Source organism: Haemaphysalis longicornis, unplaced genomic scaffold (assembly GCF_048455015.1).
Source record: "Haemaphysalis longicornis isolate Haplotype H1 unplaced genomic scaffold, Haemaphysalis longicornis Haplotype H1 scaffold_3, whole genome shotgun sequence".
Taxonomy (NCBI): domain Eukaryota; kingdom Metazoa; phylum Arthropoda; class Arachnida; order Ixodida; family Ixodidae; genus Haemaphysalis; species Haemaphysalis longicornis.
This window is the reverse complement of record NW_027526335.1, coordinates 105,948,172-105,971,060: the sequence shown is the minus strand read 5'-3', so window position 1 is coordinate 105,971,060 and position 22,889 is coordinate 105,948,172. Positions and strand designations below refer to the sequence as shown.

Below are 22,889 nucleotides of genomic sequence, written 5' to 3'. Positions count from 1 at the left end.
GCGGGAAAACAAAACGTAGAGATTACATACATACATCTGGCCGCTAGAGAAACGCCACCTTTTGCGCATGCTTGCACGAATGGGACTCCATTTTCTACATTCGTGAATACCAATTTGGTTGTTTTTAACAAGTATTACAAAAGCTGAAAGGAGCAAGTGGATGTGATAAATAGTGATTCTCAAAGTTCCCTAAGCTTTTTCCCAGTTCTCATACTTACTAAACTAACTAGTTTAAATTGGTATAAACGGGAATCACTGAGCTCACATGCCGAATTCTTTCGGTGTCTGCGCTTGTCTGGCGCAGTCGTGTAGCCCGTAGCTAGCACATCAGGATGGCTGGGTTCCGCTCACTCACCCTTCGAAAGACGCTCCTCTCAGTTTTCTGCCGACGCACGGTTGGAGTTGGGCTCCAGTGGTTCGGTCGGCCGCTGCTCTAACCCGGTCGTAGCCGACGCTCCGGTCTTCGGGGCGCCACCCCCGCGAATTCCACGTAACGGCTGGCAGAATTTCAGGTTTCGCTCTTTGTAGAGCCGCGTGTGTGAATTCATGTGCCGTCGCACGGGCAATTGTTGTGGGTGTTGTGTAAACCTTTGCTTTCTAACCACCTCACAGCGTGTATTGGAGATATTTTAAAGTAAAGCTTTCTAGCTCTTCCAGCCAACGATTCTTTCGTGGCGTGCGGGACAACAAACTCCCAACGCGGCGGATGGGCGGGGGGGCAGGGTTGGTGGAGGGTTTCACTCACGGAGCACACTAGAAATGGCGCAGCCAATTTAACCAGCGTTCCCCGCGCGGAAGTGCTAGCTCGCCGGCGGCTGCGTCGGCTGTAAGGGCTTTATAGTTTGCTTTAGCGATGGTTGTTTTGGGCCTGTTTTGGTGCAGCTTCGCATCCACTGCGCGGTGCCTTCGCACGGATTGATTAACGCGTTCAATAGCAGCTCCAGGATAACCGCATCCGACGGCATTACGTGGTGGTACTGCAAACACATGTTAAGGATTCGTTTGCACAGCGGGAAAACAAAGTGTACAAACCACATACAGACATCTGTCCGTTAAAGAAACGCTACCTTTTGCGCACTGCTTGCTATGAAAGCTACTCCGTTTTCTAAGCTGGTGGATACCAATACGGTTGTGTTTTAAGAAGTATTATAAAAGGCGACAGTACCAACTGGTTCCGATAAATAGCAATTATAAAAGTTCCCTCAGTTTTGCGCAATTCTCAAACTTACTAAACTAACTAGTTTCCTCATCATCATTAACACCAGCCCTTCCACGCCCACTGCAGGGCAAAGGACTCTCCCATTAATCTCATATTATCCCAGTCCTGTGCTAACAGCGACCAATTTGTCCCTTCAAACTTCTCGATCTCCTCTGCCCATCTAATTTTCTGCCGCCTTCTGCCACGCTAGCCTTCTCTAGGGATCCACTATGCTGCCCTTAATGACCAACGGTTATCTTGCCTTCGCATTACCCACCTCCATTTCTTCTTCTTAATTTCTACTTATATGTCCTTAACACGCGTTTGTTCCATGATCCACTCCATTCTCTTCTTGTCCCTTAATTTTACACGTATCATCTTCCGCTCCATTGTACGCTGAGTCGTCCTCAATTTAAGTTGAACCCCCTTAGTGAGCCTCCAAGTTTCTGCCCCGTAGATAAGTACCGGTAAGATGTGGCTGTCATACACTTTCATCTTCAGGCACTGTAGGCTGTCATTCATCATCTGAGAATGCCTGCCGAACGCACTCAACCCCATTTTTATCCTTCGAATTATCTCTGCCTCATGGTTGGGATCCGGGGTCACAACTTGTCTTAAGTAGACATATTCGCTTACCACTTCCACTGCCTCGCCACCTATCTCAAACTGCTGCGCTTTTCCGAGGTTTTTGATCATTACTTTAGTTTTCCCCATATTAATTTTTAGGCCCACGTTTCTACTCTCTTTCTCCAGTGCGGTAAGCGTGCTTTGCAATTCGTCCGCCAAGCTAGTTAACAAGGCAACGTCATAAGAAAATCTGAGGTTACTGAGGTATTCTCCATTAACCGCTACTCCCACCTGTTCCCAAGCCAATGTTCTGAACACTTCTAAACATGCTGTGAATAACATCGGAGAGATTGTGTCTCCTGGTCTGACGCCCTTCCTTATAGGTATTTTACTGCTCTCCTTATGGAGGATGATGGTAGCTGTGAACCCACTGTTCACAGTTGGTTCACAGGGGGTCATTACAGTCGTTCTTCCCTTCTAGCAAATCTGTTAGCACATGGAAGGCTGGCAATGAAATCGCTCTATACGCCACCTGTTATGCTTGACAGTAGAGGCTGACGCCCACGCCGGACAGTTTTCGAGTTCTAGCCACGCTAACGACCTTGTTTAAAGGCAAAAATGCAGTTGAAACTATAGGCACATGAAAACCGCATATCTGCAAGCACTTTTTTTCAATGCGAATTTTGTTTTCCCCATTGTGCGAAAATACGTGTGCACGTGAGTGTGAGTGTGCCTGTGTAGACATTTAATGGTACCAAAAAATACAGCTGGTGGGCAGGTTCTCGGTTACCCAGAGAAGTTACCTGCCCACCAAAGGACTTCCCGCTTGCCAGTAAACTACCTGTCTGCCTGCCTGCCTTCCAGCCAGAAAATTTCGGCGAGGATGTATGATTTGGAGTCGAGGGGCGGCACACCACGAGCCACTAATGTGGTAGGGGAGCACAATGCCGCACCTTGGTGACACTCGATGGTACCAAAAAACGACGATGGACGGTCGGGACGTCAGTTTAGTGACAAATGGGGCAATGGGTAGCCTGCACGGAGGCTGCCCATTGTCAGAAGATTTTCTGGAAGGATGACACAGCGGGGTAGAGGGGAAGGGGACGTCGGCGACACCGAGGCGATTCCCAATGCCAGGAAGGCTACATGCCCACCTGCCAGAAGACTACGGCGAGGATGCCTTATTTGGAGACGAAGTGAGTCCCGTCACTGGTCGGCGAGAGGAGTGGATCATATGGCGGCACCGCAGCCTCTACGCAGAGCTATGTGTTACAGCGCAGCTCTTAAGTGCTCGCTCCTGTGGTTTCGCGTAGTCCCTCAGCGTCGGCATCGTTGTAACCGAGGGAACGAAGAGGCCACCAAAGGCAGACCGAACAAGTAATGAAAGTATGGCCAAAGTGTGTGGGGCAGTGCCGTATGCCGAGGCCGCGCGACATGCGCTTCCCAGCGGCGACGCGCTACGAGATGCCGCCAGAGTATGGCGCGCCTTCGTGCGCTTGCTCATGACGCCATCACTTCCTCAGACGCTGACTTTAGGCAAACAGAAATATAATTACGCTCCAACCAATCGTACGTACATAGACAAAACCTGACGTTTCGAAGCCGGCTCGACTTCTTCTTCAGGGGTGACTGGAGCCACACTGCAGCTGCGTCTTATAGCCTTTCACTGTTGCTGCCTTCGCGCAAAGCCCTTCGCTGCGGCACGCAATCCATGTGTGTGCACCGAAGGGAGGGTTTCAAGCTAGCGATTAAGGTTCCCAGGTGTTCGATGAATGGGCCACGACTCAAGGAAAAGCCGCTTCCTCCAGTTCGTTCCCTTTCGAGGGTGGCCGTTCCGGAGAAGTCAATTTTGTGGTCGGCCACTTCACAGTGCTTGGTGACGGCGCTGCGTTCGGGTTTTGTCTGTGCACGATTGGTTGGAGCATAATTAAATTTCTGTTTAGTAACTTCCCAACCAGACAGAAGTCTGTCAAAATGTTCACCTTCATGATGTTAGCCAGTATCACAATGAACAGTTCGTTTTTTTTTACAGCAGAGCTGTGTAGGCCGAGCTCTGTCCATTCGTCCCACCAAAAAAACTCAAAGCCTTAAACAAATGTGGTTAGGGAGGTCTGGGGATGCGAAACCCGGCACTTTGCTCGGTTAAACCGGTAACCTAACCAGTGGGCCACCACAAAGGGCCGAAGAGTACGGGGTTTGCAGCTGCGGGGAACAATAACATGTGCAGCCGATTGAAAAGACAAAATACATGCTCCCCCCGTGGTCGCAATCGAACCTGGCTCCCTCGTGTTATGGAAGCGTTGTCTAAATGATTGAGCTACGATCGCATTTCCGATGCACAGCATTTCTTTATGGTTCGTAGAGCGGCGGTGTCATTGGACTTGGCAGCGGGTTCTACAGCATGCTAATGCGGTCCACTTTGGGAGAAATGTGAAAGCCTGCGGTGGAAACTATCCTGACTAACCAATTATGAAGTACTCTCAGCGGCAAGTTCGGAAATGAATGGAAGGTTCAACAGCCGGGCCTCCGACGAAGGGAGAGGAACCGCCAGCTCTGCTGTTTCTCCAGCCTTACACGAGTAGTGCAAGCTGCGCCATTTTATTTGTTTTCTCAAGAAAACTGCGGTGTATGCAACGGCGGGTTTATGAGGCAAGAATAAAGTTAAATTCAATTGTGTCAACGAAAAAAACTCAATTATAAAAATAAACCTCCAGCTGTAAAGAGCAATGCTCACCCATTGACACACACAAGCAGCCCTGAGCTTCCTTGCGAGCTTTTTTTATTTCCCTTAAGTTAGTGTTTAGATCGTTGACTTCCCATCGAAAACATTTTGCAATGCTTACCCATTGACTCACACAAGCAGCCCTGAGCTTCCTTGCGAGCTTTTTTTATTTCCGTTAAGTTAGTGTTTAGATCGTTGACTTCCCATCGAAAACATTTTGCAGTTGTAATATACAGTTAAAGAGACTCTGCAACATTTCTGATAGATGCTTTCGCTCTTTCCTTTGCGCCTGGGAGCCGTGCCAAAGCTCTAGCTATCGCCAGCACGGAGCGCCACAGCATGATTTGCTACTCGCAGCAGCTACGCCTTCCGTTTGTGCTTTGCTTTCGTGGCTTCGTTTTAACTGTTCAGCGGTTTAAGCTTGAACTTGATCCAGTGTCGTTAGCAAAAAACTGCGCCGCGAGGAAAGGGCGCACCACTGCAGATGGGGTGATAAAACAGTGAAGCCGGCGAAATTTCTCGCCCGCTCGGATGGGAGCACAATGGGCTTATGCGGGTGTGTACCCCTTATTATACCATTTTAAGGGTAATAGAATTTCGTGCGATGCTGAAACTCTAAAATATTGGTGCAACTTGCACCAGTGATGCCAGGCTGGATAAACAGCGGAGCTGGGGGTCGACCAAGTTTTTTTACCGCCAGGGATCCACTCTCACTGGGGTGGGCGGACCGGAACGGCCTTGTGAAATCTGGCTAAACTTGCCCTCACCCCTCAAAAGCTTAGCCTAGCTTAGAAAGAACATCGCAGAACAAAACAAAAACTATAAAAAGAACTTAGCAAAGCCTAGCAAAACCGGAAGAAGCAAGGTGAACCCACCAAGTTCGCTGTTTCTCCAGCCTTGAACCATTTGTGCGAGGAGCGCCGATTTTTTTTTAAGTGTAAATCGAATGCGTTCATTGCTGCAACTGAAGGGCAGCCGGCCAATAGCCATTACACTGCTGTAATGACATAATTTCAGCGATCGAAGGACGCCAAGACCAGAAAAGAGAAAAAAATCGTTTGAGCATTTCCAAGTTATCTTATGGGCAGGATGGAGAGTTGGGCCAGTTGGTAAAGCGACAAGGTTTGTTGGAAACAGCGCGTTAAAACAGGAAACGAAGAAAAGAACCGGACAGGACTATCAACTGAGATTTATTGACAAAAAAGAAATATTTATACATAAAAATTCATATCTGCGCATGCGCAATGGTGAGAATCACACTCGAACACTTAAAGAGATAACAGGAACGATTTACCCTTGCTTCGACGTTTGACAACAATCGATTGATTTGATTGATTGATTGATTGATTGATTGTAGGGTTTAACGCGCCGACGCAACGCAGGCGATGAGGCGCGCCGTAGTGGAGGGCTCCGGATTAATTTTGACCACCTGGGGATCTTTAACGTGCGCCGAAATCTCGCACACACGGGCGTTTTTGCTTTTCGCCTCCATCAGAAAAGCGGCCGCCGCGGCCGGGAATCGAACCCGCGACCTTGTGCTCAGCAGCGGTTTGACAACAATCAAAGAAAGCCACTTATTTCTCGAGCAAACAGAGGGCTTACTAACACACTTATCACCCAGCCTGGTTATGTTAAAAGCCTCTAATATCTCGCTTAAGCTGAATGTGATGACGGAATAATACAACTGTTTTATCGAAATGGGGATGACAGGCGCGCGAAGAACATGAACGGCAATGATCCGAGAAATGAGATGTGGGTGTGCATTTTAATGAAATAAAGTACTCTCTTAAACGCACATTTAAACATCGGCCGGTCTGGCCAACATAAAACTGACCACATGACAAAGGGATTTTGTAAACAAAACCGACACAGCATGGCACATATTTGTTCTTGTAATTAACCGAGCACTTGTCATGTTTACCGGCTTCCTAACCTTGTTTCTTTCTGTCTACTAAGGCACATATTTTACTTAGTTTGTTGGGTGCCGTTATGCTTAGCTGATATGCCAGAGCAGTAATGTTTGGCCGAGGCTCTTTCCCGCCACCTTATCTAAGTACTCACGGCGGTTGACTACGTTGCACAAACCCGGAAATGAACCTGCAAGTTTTGAACCCGAACTCGAACTGCATCCGGAAAATTCGGTTCTACACCCTGCTTGAGGCATTACTTTGCGTACCCTGGTGCACAGTTTTGAACATCGAACACACGTCGTGTGCTTAGCACGGACAAAGACCGCCATCTGGTGGAGCCCGACGGTACCAGTGACGGCGCCCACACATGGTTGCCTGCACGCGTTCCACGTCAGTGAATACCACCCCGAGAGACGGTGCGTGTGAGAGAGAGAAAACAAGTTTATTTTGTGCCTGGTGGGAAAAGGAAGATGTTCGAGATCCTCCTCGGTCCTCTTCCCCCTTTTAGTGAGAAACAAACGTTGAGGGCACGCAAAGGTCGAAGCGCAGATTCCGCAGGGAGACGACCGAGTACGCACCGCCGAAAGGAACAGTTGCTGCACCGCTGTCAGCAGCCGCAGGAAGCAAAATAGGCATACTTCCCTACAAAGTAGTCGTGGGAGTTGTTACTAAGTGCCAGTGACTTAAAAGCTCCTGTTCATCGACATTTCCACGGCGGAACGTCCTTGGATCATTTAATATGCTGATTGGCAGGGTGGCCGTATGTGGCCCAGCGAGCAAGCAAATAGCCATTCCAAAAGAACCACAAAAACGCGGTGAAACTCTTGTCGGGAATCTTAATTCTATAGTTCGTAAATGTTTATATAAATGCGTAAATGCACGCACCGCTAAACAAATCCATGAATTTTAATACTACGAGAGCTCCACCAAATCCGAGGGAAAAATAAATAACGAACATTAAAAGTTGTCTATCCCAAAAATCTACTGCACTATAAACCAAAACAGTTATTCAGATTATATCGTAGTAACGTCGGACGTTTATGAGCAATGTAATAACACCAGTGCGTTATTGGCCGACTTATTTATTCTTCAAACTATGGTTCGTTTCACACCTCAACTAAAAACAGTTATTGCAGCATGTGCGGCATTAGTTTGACCCATCTGTAGAATCCCCAGCTTCCACTTCAGCTGAATCACGAGCGTTTTTTTTTTTTTTTAAAGCTGCAATATCATTGTTCTCAGTTGAAAATCGTGGAAGCGATGCCTCAAGAATTGAGGCCATAACGTACATCCAGGACGCCGCTAAATATGGGATGCTTCATTCAACTGCCTTATTCATCATTCAACTGCTCTGGCCGTCACCTGCCCTGGCCGTCACCGTTCCTGACGGCCACGGCTAAGAACGACAGCGGTAACTCTGCTATTTTCCTTAATAACGCTTTAACAAATTGCATCCCTGGAAATCCGCACTTGTACACACCGGGTTTTGGGTAATTCGGACAAGGAACGCGCTAGTGAATGTCGCGAGAATTGTAAAGATATTTGACGAAAATCGCAGACAAGTTTTAAAAAGCGCCAATTGGCTGAAATAATCTGCAAGCGACTCGATGAAACTCCAGGTCCGCTTACGATTCATGGTACTGGCCACCCTGGTGTTTGGTACGTCTGCGTGGCTTCACATGGAAACAGTCGAGGGGCGTTGCGTGCAATAGCTTTTATTCGTGCGTACATGTCGTCACAGCAGTTCATTGACGTAGGGTCAGGTTTTTCACCGCTATGAATAGGACGAGCACCTGCCGACACGCCTAAATCTAGCTTGCACTTAAATTGAGTGCGGGATGTGCGGTGCCGTCAGTGGATTCTGTGGCCAATCACGCTCTTTCGCCTACCTCTGTTCTGGCCACCTTGGTTTCATGCATCCGACTAGCTAAACTAAGGATCTGATGGTAGTCGTGGGGAATGTTGCCAGGAGAGAATGTTGCTCCGCGGATGCCACGCAGTCTAAACTGAGGCTGGGAGACAACGCAGCATTGACAAGACAGATTTTTCCAAAGACCGCACACACCCAGGCGATTCGTGTTGCTATTTCCTTGCAGAAATTGTAATGATCGGCTACACGCATCATTCTTAAGTGCGGAGCCCTTTAACGGCCTGGCTTATCATCATAGGTCATCCGGGGTCACGGTATTTAGCCACCGTTGTCCCGCAGAATGATCAGGCACCCAATCGGAGGCTGCGGAAAGATCGCCCCTTCCCCCGGTGGGAATCGAAACTGGGTCCTTGCGTCACAAAGCCGCTGTCAAATCTATTGGGCTACGGATGCATACGTTATTATATCCAGTGTTGGGACTGATGCTTGCGCTGCGCTATTACCCCAGACGGCGCCGTTGCTATACCGCAAATAAGTGCACAATAGCACAAAATGAGGAACATTAGTTATGAATCAAAGCATTAATTTCCCCGGCTTATAAGGCATACGTTCGGTGTCTCTTGTTGTTAGGGGCTGCGCCGCCCTCATTTGACAACTTTTGGTATCCACACCAAGCTGATACTGAAACTAGTCACGAGAGAGCGCCACAGCCCCTCTATCGAATCACTGCTCCGACACATAACAGCTTTCAGGTTGAGTGGAACCACATTAATTTTTTCTACTTCTATTTGCAGTACTACAAGAGTAACACGCTTGGGAATACGGTCATTCGTGTTCTGGCTGACGTAAGTGATGACTTTCATACACCCGGTTGAAAATTGCGTATTTTTAAATATATATCGTTTGAAAATAAACATACTCAGTTCTGGCTACTTTTTAAGAGATTTATTACATGAGTACAAAATGATTGAAATATTATTGTATGTGTCCCGTAGACATTGCCAAAAAGGCACATACGGAAATATTTTTGGGACAAGACGCAACTACAGTTTTTAGTCACCAAATAGCTGGAACCTGAACTGGGCAAAAATATGTGCGTGATCGCTCTTTCATGGGAACCGGTAAAACATGAAAGTGACGTGTGCCTTCACAGGAGCATTTCAATGTTTATTGTTCATCGATACGAACTTGCCCATCACAATTTATATTTTGTAGTTGTGGCACTGTTCCGCGCATCAACGTTAGACACTGTACTGCACGCACCGGAGCATTGATAGAACCAGGCAGAAGGAAAAAGGCTTAAAGAAAAAAGAATGAAATGACATTCGGAGGACATGTTTGGGCCAACGGAATATAATGGCTTTCGATTCATGACATAACAAGCAATGTTTACAGTACTCGTAATTTTTAAATCTAAAAATGCCAGTTGAACAGCTCCTAATAAACAATGCAAAAAAAGAGTGAATGTAAGAAACTCGTGCGATAAGAAGAACGATACAGAATGTCTTCCATGCTACACCAGTAGGTGCGCCGGAGTGGGTTTAAGTCGCAGGCTTAAGTGGCCCATTCTACCGAAAGCCGTTGTCGTCGTTCATGTTGGTGTGGCCCTTCTGTGAAGAAAATGATAGCCGCCGCCGAAGCAATGTTAAAAAACGTGTGTCATCGGATGGAATTAGAAATCACTCCACCTCCTCTCTCCACCTCACTAGCAGCCACTGCGGTACCTTGGCACCTTGCCAGCGGCGGGACAAACGTCGTTCTTTTTTTTCCGTGCACATATCCACTTGGAGCAATGGCCTATAACAGGGACCTATGAGGGGCTATGTGTCCGTTTTACAAACTTCACAAACCTACAAAATAGATGCATCAAAGTTGTAGAAACCGCCTGCACCGTGACGGCTGAACGTAGTGACACGTGAGCAGGGCAGGTGCGCACCAGCTCCGCAGAAACCTGATTCTAGGGTCGTGGTGGCGTTCATGCTACCGCTTGCTGGCAGTGATTCCAGCAAGACTGCTTTATGACGCGACTGAAGTGAATAAATGAAAAACGGAGAAAGTGACGCAAACATAGTGTAGCAGAAACAAAGTCGGTCGAAGTATTTGGAGCCAAAAGACAAAGAAACGAAAGAGGAGATACGCATTTATGATGTTATCAGTATAGAAGTTGTAATAAGTAGCGCTAGGCTTTCACCGTCAAAGCACGTACGCAGACTTGAAAGCCCCCAGGTATGTTTGGGGCCTAGTTATGATAAAGCACTTCCAGGCATCACCGCTATGGTCCAGCTCACGTGTCCCACGCCATTACCAGCGATAACAACGTCAACTCTTTGGACTCAGCGACTACATTTCCGCGGTGATAGTCGCTGAGTATAAGTCACCCATTTGTTTCATCGAACCAAAATATTAGGTGCACTAGACTGAGTAACCCTCAGAAGAATCAGCTAAAAGCTTTTTTGTCCGTTTGAGAATTGTTATAAATCATGAAACAGCCGCTGTTTCGTGACCTCGAATAATTCGTACAAATTCACTTCACGTAACTCAGATTCGTAGATACGTTCAAGCTTACGGCGCGTCGCCACCAAGTCAAATGAACAGGTTAATATTATGACTGGAACATCTAAATGCTCTCGTGTCTTCGAACCTCGCACCAGGACCCATAAAAAAACGACACTTAGGAAGAACAGAGATTTTATTATCTAGCGATGCAGTCGGTTTTCAGGAACTTAATTTGAAACCTGTGGTTTGTTGGCCGCACCTTGTCTCTATGCTTGTCACCGGAATAGCTGTAGGAAATTAGTTATATTGTTATCCTTGATTAAGTGTATTGTACGCGCTACTTGCTCAATTTATGTAGGCCGGAAACCAAGGGAAGTAGTAGAGTCTTTTAGCAATGCAGAGCTGTTGCATTTAGGCACCGGGGGGATATGCGCGAAAGCCGCCAGCAAATAATCGTTTGAGTGCAAGGACGCCTCAGGGTTCTCCGTTTTAGATAGTGTTTTGAACAATACTCCCCCGTTATGATATAACATTGTGTAGCATGGCCTCAGACACTCAATATATTCCACCTCTCTACTAGTCTCATTTGAACTCAGGTTTCCAAACATAAGGGCACATTAGGTACATAACACGCGTACGAACAAACGGTGACACTGATGTTTAGGCTGGCATGACATGTTTAACTAAACTATTTCGGGGAGGTAGGAAAGAGGATGCGAAAAATGATGGCTATGGTGACAATGTCAACAAGGAGCTGTGGCTGCACGGATTCCGGGGTGTGCGACTTGGGTTCGGCGTCTTCTCAATCAGCTTAACATAACGCATTGGTCTGCTGCCTATTTATTCCATCTTGTAACAATAATACCGCAATAATCATTAATGTTGGAGGTCATTCTGAATGCACGAATACCTACATGCTTCATGGCTGCGCCTGAAGTTCCCACTTGTTCAGAAATTTTGTGTGTAAACTACGTTCGGAAACACAACAATAGCACCTTGTACTTTACATACAGTGATTTCTCGAAGGAACTTCATGCAAACTGTGATGTTAACAAATTCTTCTCTTTCTCACGCAGTGCTTCGTCCTCTATAGGATCCAAGTCTTCGCCGACAAATTAGGATAAACTATCTGGGACCGGAAAGGCATCGCCATGAACTTTTGGAGTATTTGATGCCACGCTGTCTTCACGCTCGGTACCCTGAGGTCATGGTGAAAGAATAATCGCGATTTCGGAGCAATATTGGCGGGAGAGGGACACTCCAAATTCTAGCAGTGAAAGAAAAGAAATAAATTCTGTACGTGAATCCTTACAGATTTCTCACTAGTCATATATTTTCGTGGCGGAATTCTAAAAGGTCCTTTATTCCTTTCTGTGTAGATAGCCACCTTGCAGCAATATTAGGCACATTTTCGCAAGGTTTTTAAAGTGACTGAAACACTGCAGACGACGACAGAAAACTGCTTGCTTACTTTATGAGTTTCTGTTCCACGCCTGAAGTTGTTCGCACAAAATATGTAAAATAAAAATGGTTTTACTTCCATGAAAAAGTGTGTTTTTCGGTGCTATATATCAGCAAAGACTCGTCAGCGTGATTGCAGTGCTCTTGCCAGCGCGTTTGCAGGGAAGCTCTATATAATTACGGCGTCACTTTTCACGCATGAAACGAGACCCTCTGGCAAGCTTCCAATCGCCTGTACCCGATTTTCGTTTCGTTTTTAGGTATAACGCAAAGTGCTAGCGGAGTCTTCTGTCAGTTACTACCTTCGTACCATGCGTGCGTGATGACCACACCGCTCCCGACTTAGAGACACCGAAGTGAATTTTTCAACCTTCTCTTTTTGTTCGCATTGCAGAGACTGGCTGAAATAAACGCACTGTTCATTGTTTATCCGGTCCATAAAGCAGTATTTATTTATAAAGCCAGGAAGAAAGAAATATCGAGCGACCTTTGTTTCGGCCGCAAAAAAGTAACAGCAGTGACCCGCGTTCGAGGTGTGATGTGACTGGACGATGTTCAAGATTGGAATTCAAACCAGTTTCGGTTGAGGTTCTCTACAACGGCATGCTTGGGCATCCGATTTTACCCTTGATTGGGTACTCTCGATCTCACTTTGTAATCGACATACCACGCTTCTGCCATGTTCTTGGCTGTATAATTGGTCAGATATTCCGGCCAGCACTGCTTAGAATAATTACACTCACTATCGCAGGCGTACGCAGTGACTGAACGCCCTTCGAGTCGCCTTAGATGCTGAACTGCGATGTTCTTCCCTCCTACCGCGAGAGCTTTCCTGGCTCGTCCATGTGTCGTAGGAGGCGTGTTCGCACAAGGCCGACATTTGCCACAATGCCTGCGGCCTGCCAGTGCTGACGTCCTCATCACGCCAAGGCGACGTCGCCAGCGCGTCATTGTCAGTCAGCACGCAGTCTGCCAAGCCACTCGTGGATCAATGAAAGTTGCAGCGCGAAATGGTGAATGCAGTGTAGAAAACATTACCTAACCAAGAACGTGGCCCAGCTTGCACTAGTGACGCAAGGCTCGAGAAACAGCAGAACTGTAGGACCCTCTCCCTTCGTCACAGACCCAACTGTTGCACCTCACATGGATTTCCGGACTTGCCCTTGAAGGTTCTCTATGACTCGCAGTCCCGGACCATTTTGTCCACAGGCTTTCACATTTCTCCCAAAGTGAACCGCGTTCGAACGCGCTAGAACAGGCGGTAGCCGGCTTTGCGAACTCGGAATCTGTAGCGCGTGCTTTTCTGTGCTTCCCATTTCAGGGGCGAACTCACGCGAACTGGTGGGGAGGACAGTGCGCGAGAGATCACGTCAGGAACACCGGGCAGAGCGCCCTCGAAGGTCTAGCTGGATGATGCCGGGCCCTCCTCGCGAGGCACAAGCTCACGTGTGTTTAGTATTTTTCTTGGTATTTTTCTTGGTATTTTTTCAAGCTCCTCACGTGGCGCAACCCATCGCGCGAGCCTGAACGACGCCCGGCGCTCTTCACTAGGCGCACGCTCAAGTGCACTCGCTATTTTTTTTGGTATGTTTTGCGAACGCTACAGGACGAAGCTCAATGTTATATAGTTTTGCTGTAAAACAAACTTAAAAAAGGACGTCACATCCGGGATTCGAACGTTCTCCCTGCGACGACCTAGATCCTGTGCTTTAGACACGTTGGCTTTAATCCTTTGTTTTTATTTTTTGCTTAATAAATCACAAGAACCGTGCCAGATATTGTTACGGACGTGAAACCGAGTGTCTATTTAGCACACGTATTTAGAGAGAAGCGAGCACCAAGTTGGCCACAGCATGGCCCTGTCCTTCCTTTACTTCCAGCGGTCCCCCGGCGCCCAGAATGTCCAGCGCCCTCTTCTTTTTCGCTAAGACCTAGCACATGTCCACAATACATGGGGCTATTTATGATTGTTGAACTCCTAAGCGCGTGACACACACTGTGGCATAACCCCCATGGCACCCCATGGTGTGAGGGGCCAGGAAGCGCCTCCCCCGGTGCTTCCTACTGCGAGGCTGCGTGGGGGTGATGGTGTAGCTTGAGGCGGAAAACGTGGACAATGTCTGTTTTTCCGGGGCTATGGTGGCAAGTTTGCGAAAGGGCGGCTCGAGATATTTCGTATGTGACTGTGGTCACTTGAAGTATCACGAGGTAGCGTTTTTCAGTTTTTCAGAGAACCACATGCGACAGGGCGGACACAACAAAAGAACAAGAGTCAGAAGGGAGAATAAAAGTTTCGATGCCGGGAATAAAGCGCTTTTAGGGAGAACTGCGATAGGACGAGGTGAGACCGGGCAACTTGTCGACCATGGTCGGCATGGTCGACTGTGGCTCTGGCATATTCGGAAGTTGGAACTCAATTCGGCAAGGCAATGTCCAATGGCAAAGCGGGCTCGTGTCTGTAGAGCAGGTAAAAGGGAGAATGTCCAGCAGTGTCGTAACGGGACGAATTGTGCGTAAATGGGACGTACCGTAGCACCACGTCCCAATCACGATCCTCGTCGGAGACATACATTGATAGCATGTCTGTAAGTGATCTGTTGATTCTCGTAGTGAGACAATTCATGTGAATACGGCAACAAGTCATGATCTTGTGTTGCATCGAGCCGGCACGAAAAATATCAATGGCAACCCGGTACCAAAAATAGCGGCGCCGATAAGTAAGGAGCTGGCGAGGAGCGCCACGATGGAAGATAATGTCCCGGAGGAGAAACTCAGCAACGCCAGAGGCGCATCTGGCGGGGAAAGCGCGTGTGATGGCGCAACCGGTGGCGTAATTAGTGGCGACTGCGATACACTTGCCGCGCGGAGTAGACACCGAGACGGAACGAAAGCGATCGACGCCTACACGAAAAAAGGGTTCGAGTGGTAAGTTGAATGGTTGCAGCAGGCCTACTGGGGATGTCGTAGGCTTTTTACGGCGTTGGCAGAGGTCCCACGAGGCCACAGAACGCCGGACAGACCGGTAGAGTCCTGGATAGAAGTAGCGACGAGCCGAAACCACCTCGGTATTTCGCGCACCAACGACTGTGTGCGCGAAACCCAGAGGTGGTCTTCAGTGGGTAAGTCACGTTGTTGGAGCACCTCCAAGCGCGTATCTCTGAATCCTCGGGGCGGATGTTACAGCGATAGAGGACCACATTACGTAAATTCAACCGGTGCAGCGAAGGCACGGGGGAGGCAGAGTTTAGGCGAATGTTACTTGCTCGCACACAAGGATCGTGGTGATGCTTGTCGCGAAGGCGCAAGAAATCCGTTATGGTGAGCACACTCCTCGAGGTTCTCTAAGTAGCAGGGTCGGGGTTGTAGATAGGGTAACGGGACAGGCCATCGGCGTCTTGATGCAAGAGGCCAGATTTATACACTATGGTGTATGAATACTCCTGTAGACGCAGTTCCCAGTAACCCAGCCGTCCCGTTGGAACTCTCACAGAAGAAATCCAACAGTAAGCGTGGTGTTCCGTTACCACCGAGAAGGGGCAGCCCCACAGGTACGGGTGGCATTGTGCTACAGCCAACTCCAGCGTCAGGCACTCCCTCTCCGTAATTAAGAAGTTCTGTTAAGCGGATGTCCAGAGGCTTGCTTGTGTATGCAATAACACGGTGTCGGTCATCCTATCACTGGGCTAGGATGGCGCCGATGCCATGTCCACTAGCATCAGCCAGGACTTAGGTGTCGGTACTGGAGACAAAGTGAGCCAAGAAAGGGGAGATGGAGAGCGCGGATATCAAGTTAGCAAACGCCTCGCTTCAGATGCACCCCAACTGACCTCAGCATCCTTTTTAAGAAGGTCCGTCAGAGCGAACGCGATGACCGCAAATCCCCGTATTAGGCGCGGGAAGTAAGAGCATAAACCCTGAAAACATCGGAAGTCATTCGATGAGCGGGGCTCAGAGAATTGCTTGAGAGCACGTGCATTTTGACGGTCGGGCTGGACCCCGTTATTGCCACCAAGATGGCCAAGGATGATTGTGGTCGGCCAAAGCGGCATTTTAAGTAGTTCAGCTGAAGGCCCGTCCGTCTGAACATTACCAAAATGTCTTTGATGCGTTTGAAATTAGGGCGAAAATATGACATCGTCCAGGTAACTTAAGCACATTGTTCATTTTAAACCGCGCAGTAAAGAGTCCACTCTTTGTTCGAATGTTGCCAGAGCACTGGGAACTCCAAACGGCATAACGTTAATCTAATAGAGGCCGTCTGGTGTAATGAAAGCGGTCTTCTCTCGGTCCATTTTGTCAACATCTATCTGCCAGTAGCCAGATCAAAGGTCAATACAAGAGAAATACCGTATTTACTAGCGCAATGATCGCACTTCTTTTCGAGAAATTTGATGTAAATTTAGGGGTGTGTTCATTACGCAGGGTAGTTCTCTCGGAAAGCATTTTTGAGCACAGAAAACGCAAGCAAGCTGTGGGTACAAATTTTTACGGTAGTTCTCATGAACAATACAAATAATAAATAGAAACATAATAAAAACTCCCCACACCGCCTCCAGCCCTGTGCAAAGTGGCACAAAATGCCGTGTTTTCATGAATTACCGAACGGGTCGGTACGAGTTTGCGGCGCGGTGACAACGTTTCGACCAATACGTGGCTGCCACTTTGACAGTGCGGGGCATCAAAACAGACATGGCGGCCGACTCAGCAACCTGAGCGCATTGTTTTGTTTGACTTGTGAGTATATTACCCGCATTTAGTGAGAGTTTCTTCCTCATCAATATTGAACGCATGCACGCTGATATCGCTAATATCGGCAAGTCTGCCGCAATAACGTATCCCTGTCCTTTTCGAAAGTGAAGGAAACACACTTAGCACTACTATCATCAGCTAGACTTTGCACACATAGTACATATTGCTGAGGCTAGTTCAGGCTGCGTCCATTGCGCGGGAAATAAAAAATTGAACTTGGACGACGTACTTAAGGGGTGCGATCATTACGCGAGTGCGATCATTATGCGAGTATTTAATACGGCATTTAGCACCATGGGAAGAGTCGAGGGTGTCGTCAATACGGAGTATCGGGTAGGTTTTTTTAATATGATTAAGATGCCGGTAATCGACCCATAATCGCCATGGGCCGTCTTTTAAATGCGAATGCACTTCTTAAGCGAGCCTGAATCGTCCGCCGCCGTCGTCCGCATAGCAACAGCTGCGGGTGCGCGCGCTCCTCGTCTTCCTCCTCGTCTTCCCTAGCAACGGGGGGAGATGGGCGCGCGCTACTCTCCTCCTCCTCTCTCCGCTCAGTGACTGCGGGTGTTGGGCGCCTCCTCTCCACTTCGGGCGGGAGAGCTCTCGCTCGCGTAGCGGGCGCTCCGCATTCCGACGCGTGAGGGCGCTCGTGTAGCCCTCGCCGTAACGGCGGGCGCTACTCTCCTCCTCCTCTCTCCGCTCAGTGACTGCGGGTGTTGGGCGCCTCCTCTCCACTCCAAGATCACGATATCCACCGTAATCGCGCAATCAACAACCGTGCATTCGCACTTACACACTCTCCCCCTCGGGGAAGGGCGAGGGAATTTTTTTTTACCAGCACGACTGCTGAGGCACAGCGGGTTCCCGAAAGCTCAACAGTATCCTTGGAGAGCATCTTGTCAACTTCAGCTTGGATGACGTCCCATTTGGCGCGAGACACGCGATACGGGCGCCTGTGGGTAGGAGAGGCGTCACCTGCGCCAATTTGATGTATGACGAAGTTGGTTCGGTTCCCCCCGGGATTTTCTAAGTAAAAGATGTCACTGTACGAAGCGACCAGCATACTAAGAACGTGTACCTCATCTAAGGCAAGGTCACGGCTGATCATAGCGTCGAATTTAGTGGTTGGCCCGGTGTAGTGGGTGAAGCAAATGGGATACGGAGTCTACGGTAAGGGCATAAATTTTGAAATAGGAGACCAGAGGAAGAGTGGCGGCAGTTATTTTTTGTGGAAGCGGTGTGAAATGCAAAGTTCAGAAAAATCACCACCTACGCTATTGTATTCATCACGATTAAAGATGGAAATTCCGCTTAATCTGCATTTTTGCGAAAATGCGGGGTCTACACCCTTCATCATCTCCGCTATTTTTTGTATTGTCACTGGAAGAAGAAGAAAATAGGTGCGGGCCCAGTCTCCAAAGAAGGCGAAGAAGAGTCAGCTGTGCTTGCTCTCTCATGGCCGTCATCGTGAACACACTGTAAACATCACTCGCATCTTTCATGGTTCCTTTTCTGTGTCCTTCCACCACGTAACACGTTCTGGTGGAGGTTGCGGAGTTCATCCCTATTTATTTCCGTTTAATTCCTGTCCTCCGATCAACACAATAAAAAAACAGAAATATCCAGGACAAAACCCGCACCAACAAAGCTACCCCAGGTTTAAACCAGTTCAAAATAAATAAAGTTGGCACTCGGCCCAAAACAATTTTAGGAAAAAGCCGATTCGGTGTTGATTAAAAAATAAAAATAATAAAAATTACACTCCACTTACAAGGCCGCTACAGTCTACATCCACACTAAAATAATCGTATACATCACAGATAATTTTTCAATTTAACTATATAGAACTGAAGATGTGAAAATAGTTCAAGGGCGTTATTAAATGAGAACACATTAAAATACATCAAAAACTGTACACTAACACTTTCATTACGGCAAGTTATAGAATTATGCGAAATTTATTGCTGCATCAATAACCATTTCCTCACCGCATGTAGACCCACGGACACAATACTTACACTAAAACGTATCAACAAGAAATAAACCCGCGAAAAGTGACACAAAACCACGTAGCCCAAAGAAACAGTACTCGATAGGAAAGTAAACACTCTCGTGCACTAAACTTTGCATCATCTTTCCCATTGTACAATAATTCACTCTAAATACACTTAACTGCACGGCCGTGTCGGCATCGATGTGTTCTAAAACTGGATTTCATCATTCACCAAAGCGCAGTTAGTTGAATCAGGACCCACTACTAACGCGTATAAGGCGGCTGGGAAATTCACCACAAATCACTCCACTTGTGCATTACACTGCCCAACACAATAGCACCACACCAACCACGGGGCCGTGTATGACTTCGTTTCTTGAAAACGTTGGCTTCCAGAACGACAGGTGAGACAGCAAACTTCAAGTACAGATCTGGCCACGTTGTCCACAAGCTATGTAATGATTTTAATTGCTGCGTTATAATCACGTAATCAACTTAGTGTGGTGGTTCAAGTGGGTGTTTTGTGAGCCTCTGCAATTTTTAATGTAGGGTTTTCTTTTAACGCGGTCCAGTAAGCAAGGAGCCACAGATGAGAGACTGCGTCCACAAAAACACTGGCAGTCCACAAAAGCACTGGTCTGTAATTGCAGGCGGAAAAAGTAGTGCAGGAAGCGTCCTTGGCAGGTTGTTAACAATCGGGTCAGTTTTCTGGGGGGCGGGAAATACCTCGCTATGTCCTAAACACTAGGCGCCCATCGATACAGATTTGTACTGCAGTGATTTGTACCAGCTCTTAGTAAGGCAGAACGCACCATGTGCTTAGTGATTTTGCCGTCCGCATCTAGGCCTTTCATTGCGGCCTGAGTTGTTAGTCAACAAGTTCATTTCTCCAGACACCACAGTGACTGGGGACGTGGTATACATGTAAGGGTCCGATCGGTCGAAGAGAGTTGATGGTTTTCTTGACGTTGTGGATGCTGCTTGAAATGGTGAAAGGGCTGTTCAGGGCCATGACAAGGAAGTGGCAGTCTGTATATATGTGAAAACTGGGAAGTGGGTATGTTACATAAGAAATACTGGAATAATTGGTGCAGGGCGATTGTTTCGGCATTGAAATAACTAGTGGGGGAAACCAAGCGAAATCTTTGGCGGCTTACATGGTTTCGAGGTATGAAAAAACGACAAACGCAGCGGCAGACCTAGAAGCGTGGCAGCCGTCGGTATACGCATGAAGTCCGGTTGTGAAATGTAAGATACCTGTTGGATGCTCAAACGTTGGAAGGGGATATGAGCTCGTCCTGCCGGATGAATGCAAGATAATTCAATGGGTAAGTCAATATCAGACGGATTAAATGTAGATATCACTTATGTGTACGTTATCATCAAGCCCTGGTGAATTGCTGCGGCTTAAACTACTGATATGCAAAGAAGATGAGGCTCGGTCAAAAACGGAATAAATGCAGGCGATGACACACGATTGCGTAAACCAAAGACAAGTGAAATGCACTTAACCACACCCTTCATTACTTCAAAGATATTTTTTCTAAAGTTAAATCAATGCATAATCTATGAATTATGGTTCAGTGCTTGAGTTGAGTTGTATTGGTGAAGCACATGAGTTTAAACTCTTTTTTTATAGAATTAAAGGATGCTCAAACTCGGTTTTAGACAATCTCACTTCTTCTCCGTCTCTGCCGCCACCGACGGAGCCGACGAGATTGGTGGCAGAGACGGATGAGAAGGGAGAGTCCATACGTTGGTGTGAACATTCTTTAATTTTAACTCCTCGCGCATACGCAAGGCACGCACACGGCCGCTACACGTGCTGTGGGCGGAGCACATGCCAGAATTCGCGTGACGCATGTCTTTCCCCGAACCTCAGGGGGTGTAAATACGCATATGTGCTCGGTGAGTGCACCGTTTATCTCCCCCGTACCCGCCCGGGCTCGTAGCTCAATCAGTAAGACTGATTTTTCGCTACATTCGCTACAAAATCAGTAAGACTGATTTTTCGACTCTCGCTACATTTCTCTGTTCGTTCCACTTTCGATTCCTGCCGGTGCCAGTAACTTCTTTTATTTGTTCGCACGGGTTTTCTGTTCACACCAACGGTCGCGAAAGAACCCTTGGGGAGGGGGGGAAGGGGACTACAGGTACAAAGCTTCTCTTCAAAAGACATAAATATTAATGACTTTCCAGCGACCTTTTCGACGTGGCCCTGTGGCGTTACAGCGAGCGACATGTTATTGTGGTTGACGACTGCCCGCAAAAAGTACCATCAATATGGTGACAGGACATAGTGGTGGGCAATACCACTTAGCGGCAGTACAAAGGACCAGCGACGACGACGACGGTGCTGGCGTACAGAAGAAGAAGCTTAGCTGCTTGGTTTTTCGCTTTCCTGGTTGAGGTGATCGGTCAACCTTCAGGCGTATTAGCGGTTGTTTCCCGCCATTCTTTTGGTCTTTTCTTTTCTTCCAGGTTGCTGGTTTCCGCGCCTGGATGTCTTTTGAGTCTCCTGGCCGGGGGAGTTCCCCCTGGGCGGCCTCGATTCGTCCGCAGGACATGCAATTGGAAGCCCTAAAGCGCAGTGGGGTGGGCAGCATCCCCGTGGCCTTGGTGCCAGTAAGTGGCGGATTCATCCGGCTGAAAAACCCGCGGGCTGTACAGGCGGCACTTCGAGCGGCTACTGAGAAGTTCGAGCACATTACGGAGGTCCGCCCGTTTGGCAAAGGTGGCGTCTTGTGCCGATCGTCAGACGAGACCTGTGTCACTGACCTCTTGAAATGTACAATGTTTACCTCTGTTCAGGTGAGTGCATTTATCCCCCCTCACCTTGCTTGCGTGAAGGGCATCGTTCGAGGTGTTGATGTTCAGATGACACCTCAGGAGGTACTAGAGCAGTTTTCGGTAGCGGGAGTCACCTCAGTTTACCGTTGCAGCCGTGTTGTAGAGAAAAACAGGGTGCCAACAGAATCTGTCATTGCTACATTTGTTGGGACGCAATGTCCATCGGAGATTAAAGTATGGCCTCTCATTTACCGTGTGGAACCTCTCTCTCCCCGGCCTCTTCAGTCCCACAACTGTTGGCGTTTTGGCCACACATCCAAGGCATGCAAATCGTCTCCCCGGTGTCGCGCATGCGGTGAGAGCCATTCTGTCGAGCTATGTACTGCCCAAGATGCCAAATGTTGTTTGTGTGGAGCGGCACACCCAGCTGACTATTCTAATTGCCCTGCGAGAGCTCAAGAAGTCCAAGTTGTCGAGGTCATGGGTAAGCGTCGCTGCTCGCGCGGGGATGCTGTTACAATTGTCAAAGAAAGGACACATGGTTATGCTGGAGTTACGGCCAAACACTCTCCATCACTCGCTGATGCAGCCGTAGTGAATACCATTGTTGCAGCGGTTGAACAAGCCGTTGCCAAGCTCCAACAGTCTTCCCTCGCTGACCCAGCTTTTGCTTCCGTTGTAGCAGCGGCTGTTGAGAAGGGTGTCTCTTCAGTAATCACCCAGTTAACTTCCACCATAATCGAGTGCGTGTCTCGCACAGTGGTGACTCAGCTGGCGCCACATTTGCAGCCCGCTCCCCTTTTGTGTACCTCCTCTCCCCAAGTGATCCAGCAAGTTTCCACCGTCCCTGAAGGTCCACTGCTCTCAGCAGCTAATCTTGCCTCGGATTCTGTTAAAGTCTCGTCTACTCTCGCTACTTCGGTGCGTGGTTCGGAACATCCTACTTACGCTGAGGCTGGTACTTCGTCTGTTCGTGGTCCTACGGCCGACAACGAGTATACAGTCGAACACGGATATATCGAACTCCAAGGGGATCGCGAAAGAATTCGATATATCGATAATTCGATATATAAAATACGCCTATCCGAAGATTATCTGACAACTCCGCACATCACTGAGAGTTTTCTGAAGTT

General features: G+C 48.0%; 1 long non-coding RNA gene across 2 annotated transcripts in view; it reads left to right on the top strand.

The window, feature by feature from the left end:
• LOC144173372 (uncharacterized) overlaps positions 1-12,249 on the top strand; it is a 109,287-nt gene extending 97,038 nt beyond the window's left edge. For both annotated transcript variants that reach the window (XR_013323237.1, XR_013323238.1), the window contains exons 6-7: positions 9,062-9,112; positions 11,840-12,249. This is a non-coding gene — a long non-coding RNA (uncharacterized LOC144173372). The remainder of the gene's footprint in view (positions 1-9,061; positions 9,113-11,839) is intronic.
• The last annotated feature ends 10,640 nt before the right edge of the window (positions 12,250-22,889 follow it).